The sequence below is a fragment of the Diabrotica undecimpunctata genome, chromosome 7 (genome assembly GCF_040954645.1).
Source record: "Diabrotica undecimpunctata isolate CICGRU chromosome 7, icDiaUnde3, whole genome shotgun sequence".
Lineage (NCBI taxonomy): Eukaryota > Metazoa > Arthropoda > Insecta > Coleoptera > Chrysomelidae > Diabrotica > Diabrotica undecimpunctata.
The window spans coordinates 62,036,147-62,056,868 of record NC_092809.1 but is presented as its reverse complement, the minus strand read 5'-3'; the positions used below and the strand labels follow the sequence as shown (position 1 = coordinate 62,056,868).

Below are 20,722 nucleotides of genomic sequence, written 5' to 3'. Positions count from 1 at the left end.
TCATCATCATCATGTGCAGCTTTATCAACCGTTTCCAATTACGGTGCAGCCTCCCTTATTTCAATGTTATTCATTGTTATGTTATTCTCATGTTATTCTCCCTATTATCAATGTATGACAATAGCAAAAGATCCGCTCAGATGTAAGTTCGTGGTTGAGAACAACCCCATAGAACAGGTGATGCAATTCAGATATCTGGGCATATATATATATATATATATATATATATATATATATATATATATATATATATATATATATGTATATATATATATATATATATATATATATATATATATATATATATATATATATGTATATATATATATATATATATATATATATATATATATATATATATATATATATATATATATATCATCATCATCATGTGCAGCTTTATCAACCGTTTCCAATTACGGTGCAGCCTCCCTTATTTCAATGTTATTCTATGTTCTTATTATTATTCGACGATGTCTTAGTTATTCGTTGTTCTAATAATTTGCGCCCATATTTTTCTATCTTGTGCTATTCGAGACCACGTTCTATCTTGTGCTGTATATCTTCTTCATGTGCCTTGTCCGTTCCGAACGTTGGCAATCAACATGGCTATTCTGACTTTGTTTACTGCAGATCTGAATAGTTCAGCAGATGATAATCCGAACCATTGCCGCAAGTTTTGGAGCCACGAGTGTCTTCTCCTCCCTGGACCCCTTCTGCTGTCTATTTTCCCTTGAACGATCAGTTGTAGTACTCTATATTTATTATGTCTCATAACGTGACCCAAGTATTCCAACTTTCTTTTCTTTATACTTATTCCTACCTCTCTCTCTTTACCTATCCGGCGTAGTACCTCTTCGTTGGTCACGTGCTCAGTTCAGGATATACGTAATATACGTCGGTAAGCCCACATTTCGAAGGCCTCTACTTTTTTCATCAATGTTGCGGTCATTGTCCACGCCTCCATTCCATATAACAAAACCGGGAATACATAACATTTCAGAAGTCGAATTTTGAGAGGTAGGGTGAGGCTTTTAGAGGTGAAAATTTGCTTCATGCTAGTGAACGATGCTCTTGCCTTTTCTACTCTTATACGTATTTCCTTCGCTTGATCCCAATTTGAGTTAACTGTTGTTCCCAAGTAGATGTACGAATCCACGTGTTCAATTCTTTCATTGTCTAATATCAGTTGCTGTGGTGGTTGTTGGGTTTTGCTTACTAACATCCATTTGGTTTTTGTGATATTTAGTCTGAGTCCGTATTGTGCACTTGTTTTTTGTATCTTACTCATTAGGCAACTCAGTTCCTCCATGCTACTTGCTAGAATCACAGTGTCATCAGCATACCTTATGTTATTAATTATTTCTCCATTTATCTTTATGCCTTCTGTGCTTTCCTCCAGCGCTGTCTTAAATACTTCTTCTGAGTATATATTAAAGACAATAGGAGACAAGATACAGCCCTGTCGTACCCCTTTCTTGATCTCAATTTTATTGGTCAATGTAGATCCTACTTTCACTTTAGCTGTTTGGCCCCAATAGAGACTCGCTATTGTTCGAATGTCTCTGTAGTCGACTCCGATCTTATGGAGAACTTCAATTATCTTTTCGTGCTTTACGTTATCGAATGCTTTTGCGTAGTCTATAAAGCATATGTACACATCTTTGTTCATATCTCTGCAGCGCTGGATGAGTACCTGTAGACTAAAAAGTGCTTCTCTTGTCCCAAGAGAATTCCGAAACCCAAACTGCGAATCTCCAATGTTATCCTCACATTTTTTGCTTATTCTGTTGTAAATAACCTTGGTGTATGCCTTCGAAATGTGGTTAATTAGACTTATCCGATGTTGATCACAAGACTTTGCTTTTGGTTTTTTCGGTATGGCAACAAAAGTTGACTCTAGCCAGTCTTCAGGAAACTCCCCGCTGTTATAAATATTGTTAAAGAGTCTAACGAGTGAGTCTAGAAATTGACTGTTTGTTTCGCACAGCATTTTCAATACTTCCCCGTATACGTTATCGTTGCCTGGTCTTTTGTTATTTTTAAGACCCTTTATAGCATTCTCCACTTCTGATTTTAGAATAGAAGGGCCAGTATCATCATTGCTCAGTGTATACCCACTAGGACGGTCATCATTAAACAGTTGTTCCACATAAGTTTCCCAGATTCTAACTATTTTGGTGCTGTATATATATATATATATATATATATATATATATATATATATATATATATATATATATATATATATATATATATATTATAAACTAAGGTACACTCGAAGAGTGGTGGGTTTATCGGTCAAAGTGGAGAAATAAAAGACAAAGAAGGTGGCTACTTCATCTATTTATTGAAGACGTTTCGCTTTCTGCTCAGAAAGCATCATCAGTTCATCTAAAAAAAACAATATAAAACCAAACATCCATAGAGAAGTTACAATAAAAGTGTATTACCTTACAAAGACATGTAGCAGTCAAAGATGTTAAAAATATGAAAAAGCTTACGAAACTGGACATTTAGAGTAAAGTTGTATAAATCAATTAATTGAAACTTGGTATAGTTTGCAATTTAACAAAATTAGCACAGCAAAAGAACATGTGATAAACATACATGTATATAAAAAAGTTATTATAAAAACTTAAAAAGTAAAAAAACATTAAGATTTATTTTAAAGTGTAAAGAACTAGAAAGATCATGAGAAAGCATTTCCAACAATTTATTAAATCAATTAGATTTTAAATTTCACTTTAGGTAACATTATAAGTTATTTAAATTAATTTAGTATAAAGATAAAATGAAGTTACCAGTCTTGAGCTTACTGAGTCTCGCCGATAAATGAATTTACAGGTTAAACACCTACGCAAACACGTGAATAAGGTGGCCTTGAGGTCAGAGTGACAAGAACAGCAAGGCGAAATACCAACCTCTATGTAATAGGGCGGTGTAATCAAAAAAAGTTATAAATTTGGTTGACCCCTTGTCGTTAAAAAATCAAACAATGAAAGGAAAAGGTGGTTAAGGTCACCATTCATCCTACAGTGATTGATTTGTCAACAAAGAACAAATTATGAAAGTCAAACAAAATATCATATATTATAATATGACGTCACTGGTTAGCCAGCCAACAGGTGAAGATTAATACAACTTCCACAGTCCAAAGGTTCAAATCATTTCGGACCGTAATGAAAAAGATTCTATGAATCAAATTTCAGTTTAAAATTTTAACAACTAAGTTCATCAAAAAGAACAATTACTTAATTATGTAAAAGTGATATTGACAAATAGTTAATAAAATGTAAGTTGATAAATCTAAGTTTAAGAAAGAATAATTTATTTTATTTTATTTTTATTTAAATTTATTATATGAAAATATGATAAGAAAAAACCCATGATGGGACAAAGTTTGAGTAAACAACATATCAGGCCTAATTCTGCAAAATTAATGCATGGTAAATTTGGCTCAAATTACTAATGTCGGTTCTCTTATTAAGGGTATTAGGGTGTTTTAAAATTGAACACATTTCTAAAAACTGTCTTTTAACGAGATTACGTCCAGTGCCAAGAATTTTAACTTCATTAAAGTTTACTTCGTGCTTAGTGCTAATAGCATGTTGGGCAAGAGCACAAGTATGTTTAGATAAATTAATATCACTGCGGTGTGTCGTAAGACGTCCTCTCAGTGATCTCCCTGTCTGACCGATGTAACATGAGTCACACTCAGCACAAGGTATATGATATATTACATTAACTTGTTCCAGAAGGGACAGAGGTGTTTTAGTTTTAGAAAACAAATTCCTGACAGTCTTAGCATTCTTAATAGCAATTTTAACCGGTACGTTGTTATGTTTATACAGTTTAACGAGTTTCTCAGTAACTTGAGGAAAGTAAGGTAACGATGAGTAATGGGTAGTTGGATTCCCAAGTACAGTATTAGGCAGAACAATGTTGTTAATTGAATTATTTGATATTATTCTAAGTTGGTCACCATTGGGTATGTCATTTAAAGAAGAACCATAGCTTTGAACGAAAAGGTATTTATTAATAAGGGAGGATGGATAGGAATTCTCAATCAGAATATTCTTAAGTAATTGTAGGGATTCCCTTCGATTAATCGGATGTGTCAGTCTATTTAGCCTGCAGCTTAAAGCTTTAATAAGGTTTAATTTGTATTTAAAGGGATGACAAGAGTGGTAGTTGAGAAACCTGTTAGAGGCCATTGGTTTCCTGTACCAACTTGTAGTAAGGGTGTTATCTCCCATTCTAATGACACGCATGTCTAAGAAGGGAATACTATTTGTGATGGAGTCCTCCAATTCAACAGTGAACTGTAAGTGAGGATCAAAATCATTGAATAAAGACAAGGTGGCCTGAATCTTGTCTGGAGGTAAGGCTAGTAATAAGTCATCAACATACCGTTTAATAAAAGGGATTTGAAAATCTAAAAGACCCAAACGGTCAGATACTAAATCATCCAGTACATAATTAACCAGGATGGGAGAGATTGAGGAACCCATAGGTGTCCCAAAAATTTGAAGGTAATATTTGTCGTTGAAGACCAAAAAATTAGTGTCAAATATTAATTGTAAAAGTTCTGCAAATACATCCCAGGATACAGGACAGTTAGGTTGGATGGAGTTCCAGTGATTTCTTAAGGAGGTAATAACGCTAGAAAGAGGTAAGTTAGTGAAAAGAGATACCACATCAAAACTCACTAAAATGTAGCCTTGTGGAAGTTCAAAATTATTAATAAATTCACTAAAATGAAAAGAATCAACAATATTAAAGTTGTTATTATAATTATAAGATTTAGATAAGATGTCAGTTAAAAATTTAGCAATATTAGTGTTTGGTGAATTAATTGAGGAAACAATTGGCCTCATGCTTAATGTGGGCTTATGTATTTTAGGTAGACAATAAAATCTGGGAGCATATCCATCATATGGATATGCTCCCAAATTTTATATATATTGAATATTGTCTCTATTTAATGTTTTCTTAGGACTCTACTGATTTTTTCCGTAGTGCCCTTCACGTACGGTAAAATCGTCTTAGCAATAGGTTTTTCTTTTTCTTCTGTTGATTCTTTGCTTTTTCCTCCTTGTGATTTTTGTGCCTTTTCAATTGTGTAGGTGGTGAAGCCATTTTTTCTTAATGCTGTTTTGACCGTTTTCATTTCTTTGTTCCTGTGTTCTTCATCTGTCAACAGATATATATATATATATATATATATATATATATATATATATATATATATATATATATACATATATATATATATATATATATATATATATATATATATATATATATATATATATACATATATATATATATATATATATATATATATATATATATATATATATATATGTATATATATATATATATATATATATATATATATATATATATATATATATATATATATATATATATATATATATATATAACGACCCACTAAAGGACCTAAAGAGTCAGATCAACAAAGATGTCTGCGGAAGATAATGTGGTCAAATCCTTATATGCGCACAGATAGTAAAATTAGAATCTACAAGACTTGCATACGACCGATCATGACATATGGCATAGAAGATTCCAACAAAACGAAACAGATGCTAAGGGTTGCCGAAATGAAAACCCTAAGAACAATAGTGGGCAACACAAGAAGAGACAGGGTGAGAAATACACACCTCAGAGAGCAGTGCAAAAATCCAGATATTGTAAGATGGAGAAGGCAACGTAAGAGGATGTGGTACGATCATGTAAGATGAATGGATGAGAATAGACTCCCAAAAATTGTCCTAGAAAACAACCCGCCCGATTCAAGACCTCCCGGAAGACCACCTAAAAGATGGAGAGATAGTTGGCAATCTACCTCCCAGGAAATTAACAAGAGGCAGCTTCAGAATTAAACAGATCGAAAGATCTCCAAGAAGTAGAAGAAGAAGAAGAAGACAAGTTTAGCATTTCCTTACGAGGAGGAGAGTTGTCATATACTTGACATTTTAGTATTTCCATGACATGACACTTGGACGTTGACAGATGTCATGGTACGTTACTCACTTCATTACTTACTGAGTTACGTTATGTAGGTTACCACACACATCTTTTTAATTAGTGAAATAAAGAAACATATATACATTCAACACCATTTTCATTACATCACACGTACATATACAACAGGAATACTATACTTTTACGTCGGGTATTATGAAATGCCTACTATTCCATAATAACCGACACGCGATCTTGGAAAAATAACCTTTAAACTGATGGTGATGAACAAACCATTATTGGTCATAGACATATAATAAAAATAAACCGACTGCTGCCATACAGCCGCGGTCCCCCAGTGCGACAGGGAAAACTGACAAAAAGCAGTCCCTGCTTCTCTTTCTAATTTGCCAGATTTATCGACCACGTGACCTAAATGACCAATGACAAGGCCACGTGGTCGATAAAGACATGCAGGGACTGTTTTGCATAACTTTTCTTTGTCGCACTGGAGGAACGCGGATGTATGGCAGCAGTCAGTCTCTTTGTATTATAGGTTTATGCTATTAGCTAACAAACGACCATGCTATTCAAAACTACACTTCTTTTACTTTACATTATGATTAACCTCAATGTTTAAATCAAATGTATTATTAAATTGTAGTAGTAGATTAAAATGTTTGAAAACATACAAAACAAACTTTTTTCTGTAGCGCGTTGTACAACAACAAGCGGTCAATTCTAACTGCATAACAATAATGTGAGATGTGAGTATTATTCGGTAATTCACGTTATTTCCACACGATAGCAGCACCTAAGAGAGCTGTAAACTCGGTATTGCATATTTCCCAACCAGAATATAATAGGTATAGGACCCTCCCCTCCTTTATATGAAAAAAAATATATTGAAAAAAATGTGTAGGTAATAACAATATGAATCGACATGTTCAAGCATTTTTCGCTCTCATTTATTTCTAATTTATTCCATTTGACTGATCCCATAGCACTTCTTAGGAAACCACCCTATCACATATAAAAGAGGACGAAATCAGTCTCAAATAAATTATGACACGAAAAAAATACATGAATTAAGGACTGTAAGCTAACAGTTAGTTAGATTTTTAATGCAACCACATAAGTTGTTTATACTGTACATTTAAATACTAGGTATGCGAAATTAAACCAAAATATAGGAGGAACCCACAAAACATTAAATTGTGGGTGTTAAAATGTAAGAAAGAATGTGAATTGGCAGGTTGAATACAAGATAAAGTGAGCTAGAATAGAAAAGGCAGTCCTAATTTAAATATTTAATTTAATTACGTACATAAGCAGTCGTAATTTATATAGGGTTCCGGCACATTTATCAGCCACCCAATTCCGTGAAAAATTTTTGTAAATCTTGAAAATATACATTATTTTAAGCTATTTACAAAAAAAAAATTTGCGGAATTTCCATTTGTTTAAATAAAAAATGACTTTGAAAATTGAAAATTTCACACTTTTTGGGCGGCCATATTGAGAGTTGACTGCGACGTTTCCAAATCTATAAAAATGTATAGTATCACAAATATTCTCTATAATTTAAATTTTATGATATATTTTTTGAAGGGAATACTTCTTTTTACGTAATATACGTGCATAAACACTTATTACTCTGCTCATCGACTTATATAAATACTATTTTAGAATATAATGATAATCTAAATGCAGCAATTGAACATAAATACTAGATAATAATGAAAAATAAAAATGATCAATAAATTCTGTATTATATTTAACAAATTTTAGAAATTACTAAAATTATTAAACAAAATTTTTAAAGAAAAAAATTAGTTTCTTATATTTTAAAGAACTGAAATTCTTCTTATTCCTCTTTATAAGCAATTCTGCATGTTCATTGGCGGATTAATACCTCTATGGAAGGCTGTCATTCCACTTATCTCTTGCTATTTTGATGACACTGGTCTCCTCCATTCTGCTTATGTTGTTATTCCATGTTTTTTTTTCAATTTTGTGTTCATTTATTTATACACTGTACGTTACGTTTTCTTTTAATTTCAACACTTATCTTTTGATCTCCGAGTTCCTGTAATTTTTCTCATTACTAAAGAACTTAAATGTGCGGTGTTATTATAAAAAAATTAACAATTAAGTAATATATTAACGATTCATTTTTAAATGAGGAACACTTTACGTTTTTATACTAGCTTCAGTGGTAAATATACAACAATTGGAACTATATGCAATAGACTAATAGTTTACCTGTGCAAGGTCGATATGGAAAATCGTGGAAAATGTTAAAAAATATATATTGAACGTCTTGTTATGTTTAGCAGACCGATGGTGATCTACAAACGTCGGTAGGTCATCTCATAGCCCCAAAAAGGAACTCAATCTATCCTAAACTAAACGAAACTAATTAAGATAAAATATATTAATCGGTGTTTATTATTAAGATAAAAATATACGAGTTCCCTTCCTGGGGTGTGAGATGACCTACCGACGTCCTACGGACGTCGGTAGGTCATCTCACACCCCAGGAAGGGAACTCAACCTATCCTCACCTAAATAAAAATAATTAGGGTAAAATATATTAATCGGTGTATATTATTAAGATAAAAATATACGAGATAAAAATATAGAAACCAAAACTAATTTAAGATAAATATATATATATATATATATATATATATATATATATATATATATATATATATATTATATATATATATAAATTATATATATATATATATATATAAATTATATATATATATATATATATATATATATATATATATATATATATATATATATATATATATATATATATATATATATATATATATATAAATTATATATAGTTTTTTTTTTTTTTTTTTGTCATTGCTAAATTCCAGTAATAGCCTAAAAAGGTATGCGTATTGGACGTATAGCTGACAGACGATGGGGGAAATCTTTTTCTGGTTGCTTGAAGAGCAGCCACGGAACAAGACACCCAGACGCCCTACGGGCGTCTGTGTAGTGCCGGATTAACCGCATTCCGGCTAAAACCTACCACCGTTACTTAGATAGAAATCTAATTTTTTGTGCCCATCCTAACCTAACCCAACCACACCACATTTAACTTAACCTAAATAATACTATTTAAAAAGAAAATATATTAGTGGGTGTCTTTCTCCTACGGAGAAAGAGAAACCGACGCCCTACGGGCGTAGATAGGTCATCTCATGGTCCAGGAAGGGAACCAAACCAAAGCTAACTTAACGCAACCTAAACCTAACCTAACTCATATCAACCTAAACTAACCCAACCCAACCTAAACAAAAAAAACTAATTAACATAAAATATATTAGTGGGTATACTGCTCCTACGGAGCATGGCTAATCGAGGATCTATGGGAGTCACTAGGATATATAGCGGCTCATGAAGGAAAATTTACAAAACTAAAGAACTAACTAAATCAATCTAACCTAAGCTAATCTAATTCAACCTAATCTAAAAAAACATACCATACTATACTTTAATATATATATATATATATATATATATATATATATATATATATATATATATATATATATATATATATAAATTAGTTATATCTCTGTCTAATGCAATTTACTATGTTCTTAAACCTATCATGAGCATTGCGTCCATATAATGCATCCCACATCACTCCAAGTCGTCTTAGGTATTGTTTAAGACGAGACCAATACCCTTCTACCTGATTTGTACAGACCCCTAAAAATTTAGAGTGATTCACAGTTTTGTGAATATACCCTAAATTTTTTAAGTTGGAATATCCCTTCCACTGGTCTGTCCAAATTTCACTACCTTCCCGGACGTGTTTTTTAATAATCTCCACCAATACCTCTCCTTTCCTACTTTCTACATATGTTATGTACCCCCTTTTTAAAACTATATCGTACATTCCCAAAACCCATTGTTCTTTAATTATTCTACCACGGTTATATTTTCGTTTTGTTACAACACTTTCATCAATTTGAACTGTGTGTCCTTCTCCACCTGCAATAATAAGAATGTGAAAAGTAACTAAATGTTAATATTTTGTATTGTTATTTTACCCAATAAAAATGGTTCTTCCTCTTGTAAAAGTTTCCAAGAAACCACATCTCTCAAATACCGATATATCTGTATAACAGATCGTTTTTCCAAATTAATTATTTCTGCGGCACTTTTAACTGGCGTCTGACTTGCCCAAAGCCACATTACATAAAATAGAGTCCTGACTGGTACTCTCAATCCTTCAAAAAATGTACCTGTACATACGGAATACATTTTTTTGCATTTGCCGCACCAAAAACCATGGTTTAATTTATACCCATTTTTCTGTCTCACTACACATGGACGTCGACATTGTCTAACTTTACATTTAAATTGTTCTTTAAGTAATCCAATATTTTGTAAATATTGAATTAATTCAGTATCGCTTTCTTGTGTTATATTATTTATGTCAACAATAGAATTCACTTCCATTTTTCAGGAATAAAACCAAAACATAAATTAAACTTGTTTTGACAATTTATAAATTTCATCCAGAGATATTTTGATTTGTTTAAATAAATGAGGAGCAGACTTTCTATATGCATTTTGTCCATTTTTTGTAGTTTTGGCAAATAGAGAAAAACTGCTATGCGTTTGGCAAGAAATTGAACGAAAAACTGATTAACCTAAAATATGGATGAAAAATCATTCAAATATTATACTTATATGCTAAAAATCTAGGATTGATAATATCCCAGAAAACTTGAAAAATCTGTTGGACAAACTGCATTTAGATTGTCATCCTTGGACAAAACGCATTTTGATTGTCTACACCAAGCGGTATGACAGACTTTTGGTAGTAACGATGTAAAAAAACTCAAATAGCTTCATAAAAATAGTATTTTATTTTTAAATACAAAATAATGTTAAAAAATGAATGGAACAATAATGGCATTTTACATATCATAAAGGTCCCCATGGTCATCATCATTGCAATCATAGCACTCAGCTCCTTCGATAACGTCATCATCCTAAGTTTCACCACGGTTAACTTGGTTGTCATTTTGCTCACCAGTGTCATAAAGAATTGGTTGTAACCATATTAGCTCAGAATCGTTGACAAAATTTATTCCTGACAGTTCCACTAATAGTTTCGAGAGGCTCTGGAGTTTTTTTGGTTTAATTTCGTTTTGGAGTTCTACAGCAGGTAAGTGTAAAGACGAAAGCTTCTTTCCATTTTCACGTTTCAATAATGTTTGGAATTGTTTGGATGCATCATCATTTCTGTAGAACAGTTCAGTCTTAAGCAAAATATTGTTGTTGTTTTGTGATCTCTTAATAATAATTCGTTTGGCTGCACTGATTCCTTCAATTTTTTTTCAACAGGTTAACGCAGTTTTTATATCATAAACAGTCCAGTCTCTACCAAGTTGTTTAACTTCTCCCTTCTTGGAGTAAATGTCATAATATTGTGTAGAGGTTTTTATTGTACTGTAGGATCGTGTTACTATTTCTATTTGCCCGAAAACACGCTCCGCTGGCAAATATGAATGTCCGCGTACCGGATAAATAAGTACCACAGATTTAATATTTTGTGGGGCATCTCTGTATAACTATAGCATGAGCATATGCATCATGTGTGCATTTTTATTCTGCCCCGCACAACCATCTGCGAATAGTCTTAACTGTTTTATACCTGATCCAAATTCAGATTTATTAAGAAAATCACGTAGAGCAGAACTTGTTTCTGCAAATCCCCTTTTTGCTTGATGTTCCATCCAGGTGTAGAAAACTGGCTTTTTAATATCCACGTCGGTTACACAAAAACAATAAAAAGACAACTGCTGGACGTAAAATGCATCTTGAATGGGCACTTTCGGTAAGACTTAAACCTGCTGAAGGTCAAAACAGTAGGAAACAGTGTGTTCCGGTTTTTCCTTCATTAGTTTAAAAAATTGTTTGACCCGTATTTTATATACACGTAGAGAAGTTAGTTTCTCTATTTCAGTTTTGTCTTTACAAAGGCTAATAGAAGTTTGGGTCCTGACACAAAAGCCACATACACCAGTAGCAGGGCTTCCAAATGCAATATTAAAATGACTATTAAAGATCCTAATAAAATACTTATAATTTACTTTCAAATTTTCAGCAGTACTTTGATTGTACAGATTCCATAAAATAGTAATATTATTTTCAGATGATAGATAAATGCGCCGAGATTTAGCACTCCCGTAATGACTTTCATGTCCTTTCAAACTGGCTATAAATTTTTTAACAGCTTCAAATTTTTCAACATTCTTGAAAGACCGTTTGTCCCTTCCACGGTTCTCAACAATACCCCTGCCAGATTGCATTTTTCATTTTTCATTTTCCTGCAATATGGATAAGAATAATTTCTGGCAAATGTAAATTTTTTTCCATTCTTCCAAACATAAAATAAAGAATATTACCTTCATATTGTGTTTTTCACCGTGTTTTTAAAATATCTAAACAAAACCTTTTAATGCTAAATAAGATTTTATTGTAAGTAAAACTTACATGATATCGTATAAAGAGATTGTGGGATTTTCTTTCTATTTTTGGGTTCCGACTTCTATCTGGTTTTTCAACATCCATAAAATGCCCTAAATGATTATCCTGTACATTTTTGTTTATTGTTTCATAAAACATACTTCTAATTGTCCTAATATCGTCTTCGGATACTTCATTACAGCAAAAATCTTTTCGATTACAGGAAAAATCAACAAAATGTTCCAAATTAGGATAATGATTTGAATGCCTTGAAAAGAGAATGATATTAAAATATTAACAACAACATAAGAACTTAAGATAATATTGTTTAAACAATACCAAAATACAAAAGTAACCTATAAGTCATTAAAGCTTACCTAACATCGCTTTTACGCTCTTTGGAAGTTAGATGTCTTTTTCTTTTTCTGCTACTGCGGTCCATATTACCAACTACATGATCTCCTGTCACAACTACATCCATTATTTTATATTGTTTTGTCGAAAATCGGAAAAACAAACACACATAAAACAAACTTAACAGTATAGACACCCAAACTATACAACGACAACGACCGCCAACGACAAACAAATCGCAATTAGTCCATAGCGCACGGATAAACTTCGTTTAGTTCGTCTACCGTCAGTGGACATACAGCACATAGAAAGTCCAAGGTATTTTTTTCATTTAATTTGCAGACAACAGAATGCGTTTAGAACGTCTTTCGTGACACAAAATGGGGACTCTATACATATATTTTGCGATGCCATCTTTGGTTAAAAATTTGAAAAAATGGACAAAATGCATATAGAAAGTCTGCTCCTCAAATATCATTTAAAATATTTAAAAACTGAAACAAACCTATCACAAAAATTGGCAACCTCGCACAGTCGCTGTCAAACTTCAATGCAAAAAGCCATAATAAATCAAACAGGTTATATGAGCAAAATTTATTATTTTGTTGATATCAACAAATATTTCATTATAATCCAATGTTCTAATAAAAATTACTAAATATTACACACTAATATGATATAATTAAAAGGTTAGTAGTAATATATAAGTTTGTTTTATAAAAATATGTCTCAAATTAGGGTGGCTAATAAATGTGCTGGCACCTTTATATAGATACTGCAACTGAAACACTTAGAACATAGTATATACCCCCCCTAGTAAGGTAAGTGCCGGAGAAAAAGTGGGGAGAGAGTTTCTAGCGCCAAATAAGTTCGGAATCGGGAACTAAAAATTTAGCGGCAAATTCAAAATGTAGGTTCTGAATTTAAGGCGGGAAATTCAAAAAAGATATACTGAATTTTAGGCGGGAAATTCAAAAAATAAATTTCTGAATTTTAGGCGGGAAATTCAAAATGTTCCGAATATTATATAGAAAACAAATATAGTCATAAAATAATAAATAAAAACTTATTCTATGCCAAAATATATTCTCTGTCCAAAAATGTAGTATACACTTATGCAATTTTGTATACCATAAATGTATAACATATCAGATAGAGACATATGTTTTGGCACAGGAAAAGTTTTTATTTATTATTTTGTGACTATATCTGTTTTCCATTACATTAAAACATCAACATAAAAAACAGATATTCTTAAAAATTTATTTATTTCTGTAATTTATAAAATTTGAGGAATCACAGAGATATAATAAATTATAAAGATCGTCATCACTGCCATTGTGGTGGTCTTCACCTGTATCCACAAAACTAGGCTCCATTCTGAACTTAACCATCTATTCACTGCAACCTGCAAAATGATATATGGAATTACACACAAGCAGCAACCGAAATAAGTAAGCCCTACCTGCGGAGACTTGCATACCCATATGGACATTCAGGCATACAATTCATTGAGGTGAGAAAGATTGGTCCTAGTAAATTAGGGACCACTCCTTCGAGCCCCAATGCTCCCCAGGCTTTCCTCACCCTCCCCCCCATACCACGCTGATGTGCTATGGGAGGCTAGTTTCATCTATATATTTACTGAATAGTGCAGAGCAGCATGAGGCTCTTTAGTCTTGCTATGCTATTTGTATGTTTGTGTATATATATATATATATATATATATATATATATATATATATATATATGTGTGTGTGTGTGTGTGTGTGTGTGTGTGTGTGTATATGTTAGAGATTTATTATGTATCTAATGTATTTTACACACAAACATATATAAATAAAAAATAAACTATGTTTATGAGTAAAATATGTGCCCATGTATAATTAAAGTAAAATATGTACCTATGTACTACAATGGCGAGTGAAATATCTCATTCATTTACAATTAAAATGTTTTGAAAACCTTTGTAAACAAAGAGTAAGTAACATTCTTTCCAGAACTTATACTTTTTCCATCGCCAATTTGCCAAGCGTCGGCTTTTGAGGTTCTTTGATGTCGATGCCGACCATTGGCGTGGAAATTAAGAAAAGGAATCAGTTATCAAACGCATATTTCAAGAAAAATCATATAATTTTTATTAATTTTTACATAATTATATTCAGGAAAATTTCTCAATTTTTGGGCAGAAATTGTTTAAACAATTTTTTAAACAAATTCAAAATATCACCTTTTGTGCTCCAAAAAATATTTTTTAGGTTTTTGGGTGACTCTAAATAAGATCTATGTCATTTTTCTCAAAAGTTAATAGTTTTGGAGATATAGGCGATTTAAAATCCGAAAAATGCGATACCTAAGATGCATTTTCGAGGCTTGAAAAATATGTAAATGAGTATTTTTGAGATTCAAGAGTATCTAAACTAAAGTATCAACATTGATTTTGGTGAGAAATCGGAGCAATATTTTCCGTAGCAGAAAAAGGTGATCTTTTGAATTTGAATTGTTTCCGGCAAAAATGTCCGGCACCCTTCAACCTTCTATTTGTTTAAACGGGGCATTTTTGAATAGGACTCTTCAAAGGACAGAATCAGTTTTTTTTTTCAAATGGGAGCGGGCTCACAACACCGAATAAATAACAAATTAATTCTTTCAAATTAAAGCTTGTTAATTTTAGTGATTTATAAGAATATTGGACTTATTATTTAGTTTTTACATAAACCATAATATTTTTTTACAATTATCTGTAAATAATGGCTCATTCTGTCAGAAAATTTTAAAAGATTGTCTATCCAGCAATTAAGATAGTCAACTGAAATTTAATTTTTAAACACGGCCTACTGTTAATGCACAAACAGGGTGAATCTTCAATATTTTGCTTTGAGTTAGAGATATCTGAAAAAGTTATTTGGAAAAGATGTTCCAAATATTATTATAACCCCACATAACAAAGTTTTATGTCAAAATTCGCACTTTTACTTTTTTCATTAATTGAAGAGCTTATTTCCAGTGTCTTAAATCCAAAATTTCGATTTTTTAAATTTTCTTTTTTTAAACTTTATAGATTTCTTCAAGTCTAGAATAAAGTTATATGTACCAAAACAACTTCTTATTTACCATTTAAAAGTGCATATGAAAATTGTAAAATTGTATAATTTGTATGTTAAATTTGTATGAAAATCTGTAATTTCATGGATTTCATTATATGGATGTAAGACACTTTGGAAATAAGCTCTTCAATTGTAGTCAGGATTCTAAAACGGACAGTTGGCTGTCCCGAGATGCATCTTTAGACAGCCAATTGTAGATTTAGGATCGAGATTACAAATAATACTGAAAAACTAAAATTGCGAATTTTGTCATGAAATTTGGTATGTGCGGTTACAATAAGTGGAACAACTTTTCCAAATAAGTTTTTCCGATTTCTCTAACGCGAAGCATAATATCGAAAATTTATCCTGTTTGTGGATTCGCAGTAAGCCGCGTTTAAAATTTAAATTTCAGATGACTATCTTAAAAAAATGTGCACTAACAACATGTATGACTGTGCAAAATGTCAAATCTGTATGTATTTTAGTAGCTGATATATAGAGTTGTCTTCATCTTAAATGCGACACACTGTATAATAATGAATACTAGTGTTCAAGATGCATCGCGATAGCTGTAAAGAAATTAATTAGAAGGACTGAAAAGAATTGTCAGTGTGCCTGTAAAATTGTAAACTGTTCGCTGAATAACGTCTTTTGCAGCAGTGTCAATCCTACCCAATTTTTTATTTGGTCGCTTTCGTTTTAAGGAATGATCTGTAACTGTGCCTAATTTAATAATTGTATATATCGTCTTATACCCGATTTTTTTAATACATGAATTCTCGAAACAATTGCATTATCAATTGTAAACTGTTCGCTGAATAACGTCTTTTGCAGCAGTGTCAATCCTACCCAATTTTTTATTTGGTCGCTTTCGTTTTAAGGAATGATCTGTAACTGTGCCTAATTTAATAATTGTATATATCGTCTTATACCCGATTTTTTTAATACATGAATTCTCGAAACAATTGCATTATCAGCCATCCCAATATTTTCTTTTTTCAAACACTCATACATATTTAAAACTATTCTTTGGGATTGTACAAGCAAATCTTAATTTTTTAATTCAGAGCTGTCATTAACATAATTGTCATTATTTATTGATAACACAGAAGTTGATGCATCTTAAAAAATGCCATCCTAGAAAAATATAATATTACTTATAACTTATATTACCTATACCTTATAAGCCTCCGCCTCTGCAATAGGAAATATTTTAGGGTGTCGCCTAGCCAGACAACAGGTGTTCATTAGAATTTATGGCTTTGCGCTTCGCGCTGTTGCCACAATGCATGAGTTTAAAATTAGTGAATATAACCTTAATACCATTATTAATATATCTGCAATTTTTCATGTTTCCAGGTAAGGTATAAAATCAATGAAATTTGGAAAAAAATAATACAATTCTTGAAACCGTTTTTGAGAACTTGGATTCTTAAAAGTTGTCTGATTTCTTAAAAGTCGATCATTATATCTATAAAAGTATTACCGCTAAATTCACCAACAGGGCAACGTCGAACGTTCAAATTCTCTCCAGACTACAATGTTGCCAATATTGGAAAATTACTTAGAATATAAGTAATATATACAAAGTTCACGGTTGCTTTAATTCATTAGTGAAGAGTCCATGTAAATATTAGTACCTAGTTAATTAATTTATATATATATTTTTTGAGAATAAGTTCATATTATTTTTTAAGAGTGTCGTTCGTTGACTAGCAATTGAATAATAACGAATAGAGAATAGAGAATATTTTTTAAATATAACCTTAGGAATTTTAGGAAATATGTCTGACAACCTTGATTTGAAAGGCGGTCTCTTTGATACCAGAATAAGACATGTTTATGTTGGAAAATTATTAGTGGATGTACTATATAATACATCAAAGGAGAATTTTTAAATACACAGTGTTCACAAATTATATGCAATTTCTTTGAATTTCATGAATTTGTAACTAAGTATAATTAAAGTAAAATATGTAACTATGTATAATAAAAGGAAAATATGTGATTATGTATAATTAAAGTAAAATATGTAACTATGTACTACAATAGGGAGCGAGACAAGGACATAGCATTTCTCCCAAACTGTTCACCCTTGTTCTATAAGACAAGGTAGATACAGATGAAAGCAATTGTGAAAGACCTAGATTCAGGAGCAGATGGAAAATGTTTGATGATGAAGATATATGTAAAACAATAAAAAGAATTTTAAAGATTCCATATGAGTCCAGTAAATAGAAAACACAATTTTATTTGTTTACAACAAAATGGAAATATGAAACTGTAAACAAGAATGAATACGAACATACAAATTGTACAGTTTTATACTGGAAATAATTTAATTACACTTATGACCTGTACTTACAAAATTGTTTTCTCCTACTTTCATATTTTCTGTGAGCTACTAATTTCATAGGATCTATCATAGTGTAGTCTGGTTTATTTTTAAGTAAGTTAATAAACTTCTGGTCTCTGCCATTTACAATTGCATTTACACTTTTACACCACATATACAGAGAAAGTCTAACAATAAATTTACATATATTTATACCTGTATTTGAATGGATTTTACAGTTGAATGGTGAAAAATTTAAACAATTCAATTTCAATGAAATCTGTATCCTCTTTCTTTACTCTAAATAACATATTATATTTACATTGCTCACAGGAAACCTTCAATACTTTCTTTGCTACATATCCTGCAACATAGGTTACAGTACACCTTCCCACCTGAGTTCTCATAACATTTGTAACTGAAAGAGGAAGTGAAACATTCACTTCAGGTGCCAAAGGTTTACAACCTGGTAATACCTCACCTGTTAAAAAAAACCTAATGCATCTAATGCTCCCTCACTAACATCATTTTCACAATTGCTTTCAGGTGAATGAAAAGATATAAAATTATTTACAAGCAAAGCTTTAAAAGTGGTTATAGCATCTGGCACACTTACTGAATGAAAAATGTAAAGACATATTTTTATAATATATTACCAAAGAATATAGAATATTTGATATTACCATGTACGTCAATAAACCTTATAGTTTGAGTTTCTTCTTCTTCAATATCTGCTGCATTCTGAGAGCCTGAAATTTAAATACAATATTTTAACAGAACATAACCAAGAAATAAATCTGTTGGACTAATAAATAAACAAGTACTAGATATCTTGATCTTTATCATCATCAGAAATGAACCCAAATAATATGTTGCCCAGAAGGCCCATCAAAATTTATAATAATTAACTACAATTAATATTCATAATACTTAGGTATATTAAAAATCAAAGTCATATTTGCGGAATACAATTAAGTACAATTAGATTTATAAGTTTTGATGATTTTAAAATATATAAGTAAGATTCATATGATAGGATTAACATTAATTTAAACAATAACAGTTTAAACATACAAAATATTATTTAATTTAAGTTTGCTAACAAACATTTGCTATGAGGTACAGTGCTTACCTATTGCTGGTAAAAATCCACTTTATCTTCGTCTGTAAAATGTCTAGAGCAAACACGAAATTTATTGTAAACAGTAAGAGGTAATTGTTTAATACTCCTCTCTTAATTACTTTCAACCATTCCAACGTGTCCATTTCATTTTTCGGATTTGGAAAACGAAATCTACTGCTTGTGTGGTCCTTACAACCAGGAACACAACATGGTTGGCTTTTTCTTTTCTTTTATTTTGTTCCATTTTAACGATCAACAATCATCAACAATCAATAAGATGATTACAACAAAGACAAAACAAAACAAAATTCAACTTGCAATATTTCAATGGCGTACAATACAAATAATACAATACCAACAAACCAACACAACACCAACCTTCATTCTTCAACTTCAATTCTTCCACGGCACATGCGTCTCATACCCCCACCTAGAGTGACTGTAGCGCCGCCGCCATTACGTACGACTGGAATCGTCCAAACAAACTTCCCCGCTGCCCTATCTCTCTTGCACTACTATTTCTTTTTATGTACTATGCACTTAGAACAAATTTAGGAAAGAAGCTTGGCACTAAAGAGATTTGACGCTGGTCAGAGATCAAGAAAAGATAAAACTATATAAAACGTAGGTATATAAAAATAGGCTTAAAAAATAACATTAAAATTATAAGGATATCAAAAAATGATACGGTTTAAAGTCGAATAGGTATTTAATTGGTACAAAGTATTTTTTCTTACCATAATAAAGAAAACAATCTTAATATTCTAAAATAAATTATAAGACGATAAACGTATTATGTTATAATGCAAGTGATTTGCGTCAATTTTAATATCGCATGTTTTATTCATAAAAGGTTTGAATGTAGTAAATATTCATTAAACTGATTGGAAGATATTGAAATTATATTGTTAAACTAAGTTTTTACAATAACGACGCGATCCCTTTGGGACAGTATAAAATTAGCTACCTACGTCTATGACTGCTCTAAAATAAAATTGCAATGAACAATTTTCGGTTCAAATAATAAATGATTTCAAATTCAATCAAAATTATGAATCTAAAATATAACATTCTATGATAATCTGTGACTTTTAGAGCTTATAATTCCTAAAAATCTATTCTCTTTAATAATTTATGCATTATTTAAATTTATCTAAGATACAGTAAACATTACTCTTTCGCTTTTTATTATGAAGTACACATAATATAAACCAATAAGGCAATTTGTAAGTTCAACCACAAATGCACTAACAAACAAAAAATAAAATGTATTCAGGATCTTATTTTTGACGCGGATTTCTGCTATGA

At 31.2% G+C, this 20,722-nt stretch overlaps 1 long non-coding RNA gene across 1 annotated transcript; it reads right to left on the bottom strand.

Annotated features, from left to right (window-relative positions):
• Positions 1 to 14,116: 14,116 nt before the first annotated feature.
• On the bottom strand, positions 14,117 to 19,786 carry LOC140445432 (uncharacterized). The gene is made up of 2 exons (XR_011951395.1): positions 19,424 to 19,786; positions 14,117 to 19,040 (listed from the first exon to the last, which is right to left on the bottom strand). It is a non-coding gene; the product is annotated as an uncharacterized lncRNA (long non-coding RNA).
• Positions 19,787 to 20,722: the final 936 nt, after the last annotated feature.